The sequence below is a fragment of the Squalius cephalus genome (genome assembly GCF_949319135.1).
Source record: "Squalius cephalus genome assembly, chromosome: 21".
In the NCBI taxonomy this organism is placed as follows: domain Eukaryota; kingdom Metazoa; phylum Chordata; class Actinopteri; order Cypriniformes; family Leuciscidae; genus Squalius; species Squalius cephalus.
The window spans coordinates 1,112,210-1,121,403 of record NC_137142.1 but is presented as its reverse complement, the minus strand read 5'-3'; positions in this window follow the sequence as shown (position 1 = coordinate 1,121,403).

Below are 9,194 nucleotides of genomic sequence, written 5' to 3'. Positions count from 1 at the left end.
GTGCGGAAAAACAACAAAAATAACGACTTTATCCAACTATTAGTGTTCCTCAATGTGGGCCTCTGACGAGAGTTCACGGGAGCGCCAGGACGCATGCGCGAGAACTGAGCTTACGGCGTTCTTCTTCTACTACTACTTGTTACTGACTGCTCACTCTTTGGGAGTATTTAAGCTCAGTTCTCGCGCATGCGTCCTGGCATCCACAAGCAAAAGTGGCTTAGGCTACTGCTTTATGTTTTCCTCTTTTTCTTGTTGAATTTAACTCTCGTTTCATCCCTCAGGCCTATAAATAACAAAAAGTGCAGCTTTTAAATGTATTATAATGAATTATTTAAGAAAATATATATTAAGATATTCAACCTTGTAGGTTTTTTTCCTGTGTATAAAATCTCATATTATGTTTGCAAACCAATGATTGATATATATATATACACCTCATAACATCAGTAACTTGACAGCCCTACCTAGAAGATTCTGTTGATTTTATACTCGAAAAAAAGTATCATTCATATTAAAAATTAATATTACCCCAGAATGAATTGCATTGCTATCCCACCCCAAAACATACAATAATAGCAACGATAAATGCTGACCAATACTTAATTATATTACTTTTTACTGAAAATGATATAATTCAATAAAACAAACAAAATGTAATGTATGTCATATGACATAGCTATGCATGAATACACTCTAGATGTGTATATAGTGAACATATCTACATTTTCATTCAAACAATTAATTAAAGCATTAATTAAATAATTATATTTTATTTACTGACAACAATGAGAAATATTAATAAATTAGTAAAAAAAATAATGAAAGTCACCATCACACAATAAACAAATGCATATACAAGTCAACACATGAAGCAAAGCTTTATTCAAACTACAATCATGTATGTAGGCTACAGGCGCTGAACCCCACATCCTTCTTCCATCTCAACACAGCGGTTCCCATTCTGCAGCTTTATTCTGATGAATCAGCTGACCGCCAGACGTGCCTTCGTGCCGGAGGTTGTTGCGTGATGTGTTGTGCTTCACAATCTGAGGCAATAAGGGCAGGTGGAGTGATGGAGGGTCTCGTAAGGGCAGGTGGAGTGATGGAGGGACTCATAAGGGCAGGTGGAGTGATGGAGGGTCTCATAAGGGCTTGAGGAGTGATGGAGGGTCTCATAAGGGCAGGTGGAGTGATGGAGGGTCTCGTAAGGGCAGGTGGAGTGATGGAGGGTCTCGTAAGGGCAGCTGGAGTGATGGAGGGTCTCATAAGGGCAGCTGGAGTGATGGAGGGTCTCGTAAGGGCAGGTGGAGTGATGGAGGGTGATGGAGGGTCTCATAAGGACAGGTGGAGTGATGGAGGGTCACGTAAGAGCAGGTGGAGTGATGGAGGGTCTCATAAGGGCAGCTGGAGTGATGGAGGGTCTCGTAAGGGCAAGTGGAGTGATGGAGGGTCTCATAAGGGCAGGTGGAGTGATGGAGGGTACCGTAAAGGCAGGTGGAGTGATGGAGGGTCTCGTAAGGGCAGGTGGAGTGATGGAGGGTCTCGTAAGGGCAGGTGGAGTGATGGAGGGTCTCATAAGGGCTGGTAGAGTGATGGAGGGTCTCATAAGGGCTGGTGGAGTGATGGAGGGTCTCATAAGGGCTGGTGGAGTGATGGAGGGTCTCATAAGGGCAGGTGGAGTGATGGAGGGTCTCGTAAGGGCAAGTGGAGTGATGGAGGGTCTCGTAAGGGCAGGTGGAGTGATGGAGGGTCTCGTAAGGGCAGGTGGAGTGATGGAGGGTCTCATAAGGGCGGGTGGAGTGATGGAGGGTCTCGTAAGGGCAGCTGGAGTGATGGAGGGTCTCATAAGGGCAGCTGGAGTGATGGAGGGTGATGGAGGGTCTCATAAGGACAGGTGGAGTGATGGAGGGTCACGTAAGAGCAGGTGGAGTGATGGAGGGTCTTATAAGGGCAGCTGGAGTGATGGAGGGTCTTGTAAGGGCAAGTGGAGTGATGGAGAGTCTCATAAGGGCAGGTGGAGTGATGGAGGGTACCGTAAAGGCAGGTGGAGTGATGGAGGGTCTCGTAAGGGCAGGTGGAGTGATGGAGGGTCTCGTAAGGGCAGGTGGAGTGATGGAGGGTCTCATAAGGGCTGGTAGAGTGATGGAGGGTCTCATAAGGGCTGGTGGAGTGATGGAGGGTCTCATAAGGGCAAGTGGAGTGATGGAGGGTCTCATAAGGGCAGGTGGAGTGATGGAGGGTCTCGTAAGGGCAGGTGGAGTGATGGAGGGTCTCATAAGGGCTGGTAGAGTGATGGAGGGTCTCATAAGGGCTGGTGGAGTGATGGAGGGTCTCATAAGGGCATGAGGAGTGATGGAGGGTCTCATAAGGGCAGGTGGAGTGATGGGTCTCGTCCATGGCACCATCTCCAGGATTCAGCTCTGGGCTCCTCATCCTCAGTGCTCACACCAATCTGCTGACATTTCAGATCCTACAAAAATGCACAAACATAACACAAAAGCAGTCATTTCAACCGCACAATGTCATTTGATTTCAGTATTATTTAGAAGACAAAAACGCTTTTTTCACAAATGCCGCCATCATCTTTCCTTGCAGGTCCTCCACCACAAAAGATCTGCAGCAAATGCACAGAAATCAAGAATCCGAAAAGTGCTGTAATTCAGTAAAGGAAATCGAGGATCGATTGCTCCTGTCTACTCTGCTGCTTGCTCCTGTCTACCTGTCTACCCTGCTGCTGCTGCGTTGCATTAGTTTGCGTCTGTAAGCTTCGTATCTTCCTGTTTTAATCATTATTTACTATCATTCCTTGTTATTTATACTGCTAAATATAACTTAATCAACATCACACATTAACCTGACATCGCTAGCTTCAATCTAGCACAACACGCTAGTAATTCGCTAGCCTGTTAGCGTGCCATCCGTGCGCTCTTTATTTATTTATTTATTCTCTAGCGCGCTCGCGTCTTCCGTGCGCTCTTTATTTTATTTATTTATTCATTCTCTAGCGCGCTCGCGTCTTCTGTGCGCTCTTTATTTATTTTTCAGTTCATCAAAAACCTGTGGTGAGTATCAGTCAACAAACACGGTGAGTCATGTCATCTCCTCTTATTGTCACCTGCACCTCATGTAACATGTATAGCATAGCCTTCTCTGCCAGCACAGGTTTTGCATGTGATAAATGCAGGGAGATAGTTAGGCTGGCGGAGAAGATTTCAGAACTAGAAACACGCATCCAAACTTTAATTGAGGTTAACCCTCTGGGGTCTGAGGTGTTTTCTGGGTTCTGGAGATGGAGGGTCTCGTAAGGGCAGGTGGAGTGATGGAGGGTCTCGTAAGGGCAGGTGGAGTGATGGAGGGTCTCATAAGGGCGGGTGGAGTGATGGAGGGTCTCGTAAGGGCAGCTGGAGTGATGGAGGGTCTCATAAGGGCAGCTGGAGTGATGGAGGGTGATGGAGGGTCTCATAAGGACAGGTGGAGTGATGGAGGGTCACGTAAGAGCAGGTGGAGTGATGGAGGGTCTTATAAGGGCAGCTGGAGTGATGGAGGGTCTTGTAAGGGCAAGTGGAGTGATGGAGAGTCTCATAAGGGCAGGTGGAGTGATGGAGGGTACCGTAAAGGCAGGTGGAGTGATGGAGGGTCTCGTAAGGGCAGGTGGAGTGATGGAGGGTCTCGTAAGGGCAGGTGGAGTGATGGAGGGTCTCATAAGGGCTGGTAGAGTGATGGAGGGTCTCATAAGGGCTGGTGGAGTGATGGAGGGTCTCATAAGGGCAAGTGGAGTGATGGAGGGTCTCATAAGGGCAGGTGGAGTGATGGAGGGTCTCGTAAGGGCAGGTGGAGTGATGGAGGGTCTCATAAGGGCTGGTAGAGTGATGGAGGGTCTCATAAGGGCTGGTGGAGTGATGGAGGGTCTCATAAGGGCATGAGGAGTGATGGAGGGTCTCATAAGGGCAGGTGGAGTGATGGGTCTCGTCCATGGCACCATCTCCAGGATTCAGCTCTGGGCTCCTCATCCTCAGTGCTCACACCAATCTGCTGACATTTCAGATCCTACAAAAATGCACAAACATAACACAAAAGCAGTCATTTCAACCGCACAATGTCATTTGATTTCAGTATTATTTAGAAGACAAAAACGCTTTTTTCACAAATGCCGCCATCATCTTTCCTTGCAGGTCCTCCACCACAAAAGATCTGCAGCAAATGCACAGAAATCAAGAATCCGAAAAGTGCTGTAATTCAGTAAAGGAAATCGAGGATCGATTGCTCCTGTCTACTCTGCTGCTTGCTCCTGTCTACCTGTCTACCCTGCTGCTGCTGCGTTGCATTAGTTTGCGTCTGTAAGCTTCGTATCTTCCTGTTTTAATCATTATTTACTATCATTCCTTGTTATTTATACTGCTAAATATAACTTAATCAACATCACACATTAACCTGACATCGCTAGCTTCAATCTAGCACAACACGCTAGTAATTCGCTAGCCTGTTAGCGTGCCATCCGTGCGCTCTTTATTTATTTATTTATTCTCTAGCGCGCTCGCGTCTTCCGTGCGCTCTTTATTTTATTTATTTATTCATTCTCTAGCGCGCTCGCGTCTTCTGTGCGCTCTTTATTTATTTTTCAGTTCATCAAAAACCTGTGGTGAGTATCAGTCAACAAACACGGTGAGTCATGTCATCTCCTCTTATTGTCACCTGCACCTCATGTAACATGTATAGCATAGCCTTCTCTGCCAGCACAGGTTTTGCATGTGATAAATGCAGGGAGATAGTTAGGCTGGCGGAGAAGATTTCAGAACTAGAAACACGCATCCAAACTTTAATTGAGGTTAACCCTCTGGGGTCTGAGGTGTTTTCTGGGTTCTGGAGGTGTTCTGGCATGCTCTGACATTTGTGCTTATTTCTGTTACTTGTGACATTTTCATGGCTAAAGTCTGATTACACTGTATTTAGCACAAACTCTGCTACAATAATATGTCAGCAGCATGTGTGTAAAAGTTTGTAGTTTTGAGATAATGACGTTTATGCGTGGTTTGTGAAAATACAAAAAACAATTGTCACAGAAATAAGGCCATGAAACCCATACTGATTATTTCTTCACAAGACTTTTGAAAATTGTATGACGTAGCCTAGAATATTTGCTCCAAAACTATGTGAAAATCACCCTGACTGCTCATTCAGATAAGACAATATATTGATTTAAAAACTGTAAGACGTGTTTTGTGTGAGAAAGCTTTAAGCGAAGAGGCGGATCACCTCATTAATATGTAAGCTTTTCACACCTGAGAAAGACAAAGACACTCCCTAATGGCCCTATTAGGAGCTATCAGGCCCTATCATTCTGAGCAACCTTGCACAAAGAATGAAGAGATTAAAAAAAGAATGGCTTTTTGACTGTTTGGATTTATTTACAACACAACATAATCCAAAGATACACAACAAATGACAAAAAAGCACATTATTGAAAACAATAATTCAAAGACAGAGACCTTTGTGCCATTCCTAAAAACATTGTACATACCTTTAATTTCCAAGGTGTTTGATTTTCACTTTACCATGTTCATGTACAGAGACTCATGAGAATGTTATAGATCTGCTTATTTTTCAACCCTATTAGAAGAAAATAAACAAAACCCTAGGTATTTATTTGAAACAGTGGCTAAACTAACGAAAAAGAAAGCTTCAACCCCAGTTTCCAAGCAGCACAGCAGTAATGACTTTATGAACTTTGTAGCGACTGGGCTATTTGAATCATTCGTTCGTGTGATTCTGAATTAACAAATTCGGACTCTCTGTGTTTTCTAAGCACATTCCTGCCCAAAACGTTCTTTGCTAAGCTTACCAAAGCTTGTAACCTCGTGACTTCAAAATTACAAATCATACGCCAGGCTCCAGAGAGACTGGAACAAATGGACTTTTCTGACACTTATGGCATCTCAGAGATACTCCAGAAACCTGAAACCAACATTCTTCTTCCCTGTGGGGAGCTTCAAAAGGACCCACAGAGAGATAACGAAAACTTTCTATGTGACATACACACACATACACACACACACACACACACAAAACATCCTTTGGGGTGCAACTTCATATAGAAATATGGCTCTTGAATGTATACCTTCCGATATGTATGTGTGATTAGTTTTGCTTTATAATAGAGGTGTGGTTTTGAAATGTATTCTTTAATCAATAGTGTTTTAGTTAGAGAATGTTCACCAACATTCTCTGGCAATTGCCTTCCAACTTTGTTTTATTGCCTAATGGAATGTCAAGCAACAGAGATTTTAGGAGTGGAGCAGAATTAAAGTGTTAATCTTTACTCCTACTTAAATCCTACATTTTCTATATGTATAACCACTAAAGAAATGTAAACATGGATGTAATTTCCAATCTCATAATTTTTCTTTTACGTGGTGTAGTTTGTGTATTCTGGTAAAATTTGGTAATAAGGTTAGACAAATCAGGTGTGTACCGTCTTTAGTTCCTTAAGCTTCATCTCCATTTGTAGCCTAGTGTACAACACATTTTGGGTAAACCTTATGTCTAGCCATGTTACGAACTTTAAAATGTTTGTAATTATGCATATCTTATGTAACTTGGTGTTCCTACAATCTTCCTATGACAAGTTTCATATCTCTGTAATCCTCGCAATCTAACAGAGTCGAATTTCGATAGCAGAATGCAGTAATGTACATTGTTTGACACATTTCATATTTCTGGAGCCGAAAGGCTCAAGTCAAACATCACTGTAATTCGAGCCAAAAGGCTGTTCCAAAGAAACAAAGGAATCTTCCCGCTCGAAAAATCTCGACAGATGATTTGCCCTTCCCGTAAAATGGGGCGGGGACGGGATTCCCTCAAAAGACGGAACTTGCCTGTTTCTCACTCTCTCTCCCCTTCGGAAAACTCTCTCATGCACTTGTCCGAACCCACTTCTTCAGAAGACCCATGGCTCCCTTTTAGGGAGCATTCTCCATTCTCCGTTTCTCTTTCAATTTCCTTTAAGTCTTTTCTTTATTTTCGTATTCGGACTCAGCGAAGCAAACGCAGCAAGCAACTTCAACTCAAAGAAAAAGACTCTTTTGAAAATCCCGCTACCGCGCTCACCGGAAGAGACGAGAGCGCAAGCCCTGCAGAAACACACGCGCGCTCCTCTTCCTTAAAGACGTGCACGAGCACTGCGTCTGAGAGAATTCCTGGCTCCATGGCTCCTTAAGGAGTCCTCATCTCCGTTTTATTTTCTTTACTAAGTTTTATTTTCATATTCGCCTCTCCACAAAGGGAGATGAACTCTGAATCATGTTTCTGGCAACTTCACGTTCGGTGAACCTTTAAACTTCGCGCGAGTCTGCTCGCCCCAAAGACACGAGGAAACACGCCCCTCTCTAAAAAGAGCTCTTCTTCAGCAAATACAAAGAGAACCATACGCAAGTAATGATTTTTGATTTGATTGATGTGATTTCTTGTTGTGTCTCTCAAAAGGTTACTGTCTGTGATTTTGCCTAACTGTGATCTTTCTGTGATCGCACATGTTAGTTTCACTTTCTCTCATCTCTCCCATTTTCCGGTCTCATTGTCCGATCTCTTTCATCCTCTCCCTCATTTTCGTTATTTGTTTAGTCTTGTATTTTGTTTACGTGTCCTGTACATACATATTTACTCGTGTAAATTGTAGTATTTTGTATTTCTTAGTTCAATGTATTAGTCCAATTATTAAAATTCTATATATACTTGATTGATCCTGTCTATAATTCTCACATTACGAGTCCCTGAAATGTTTGATCTAGCTACAGGCTTTACAATTTGATTATGGTTTAGTAACCTAAACTTTATAAGGACAAAAAGAATGGTTTCATGGCCAGAAGCTATTCCTTTTTGAAATTATAAGAAGTGATAACTTTATTGAGAAGGTTAGTAAGTTAATCTTATGGTCGTTTGCGGGACAAACAACTGTTCGATAATTACATTAATTTTCCATTAAGGGTTATCTCATAATCGATCTGAAATAGGATTATTGATATATGAATGATGAATTATAATTCGTTGTGATTGATTATTCATATATACAAATCGATCTATTTTCAACTTCGAATAAATTAACCCTCTGGGGTCTGTGTTGTTTTTGGGGCCCTTGAGATGTTCTGACATGCCCTGACATTTGTGCTTTTTTCAGTTGCTTATAAACATATTAATGGCAAAGGTGTAAATTCACTCTATATAGCACAAACAGGACTTCCATAATATGTGAGCCACATGTATGTACATGTTTATCATTTTTGAGAGAATAATGTTTATGCATGGTTATCGAAAAAACTAAAAATTAAAGTTCCTGAAATAAGGCCACAAAACACATACTAAATATGTGGCAATAAGACTTTTGACTAATGGATTTCATCGCCTAGTGTTTTTTCTTCAAAATGATATGAAAATCATCCTGCCTAATCATTCACAAAAAAACGATACATTGATTTTAGTTTTGTGAAACACTTTTAGTTTGGAAAGCCAATATGCGGATGGGGCGTAAACGCTCCAACAGCATCATGCATATTTAGTAGTTCACACCTGGTGAGACTACGTCCCTGCATACTTAATGAGCCATTCATTCAGGTGTGTCACCTATAGCTAACTTAAATATACAAGCTTCATAAAAATGATCATTCTAGGAGAAAATTTCAGATGGCATTTAGAGGCTTTTGCATCTGAACTCTTCATATATACACACACACATATATATATGCATGCACATACATACTTTATAATCTTTTCAAAACTAGTCAACGTCTTTCAAAACTAAAGTATACATTTTATCATACGTATTTCAAAGTAAAGGATTCATTAGTTAGTTGATGACTTTATTTTTGACAAAACACATACAGTATATATTCCTCATCTCAGTATAGCAATAGAGTTTGCTAAAAGCTGTTCATTCAATACAGCAGTATTTGAAAATCGATCATATTTTGTAAAATTACATTTATATTTGCATTTATGTCAAAACCTAGACACTTTTAAACATCAAAAGGACATTTATTAATATGTATTCGTGTCAAAATGACAAATAAACAGATTTTCCTATTCAATTTTGCATGGAAACGCTTCCAAGACGCTTGCGTGTCGCGTGAAAAATAGGCGTCGGTTCTATTTCTAGAATGCACGCGTTTTCCACGCGGCTCGTGCCGCGCCTGAGACGCGCGTCT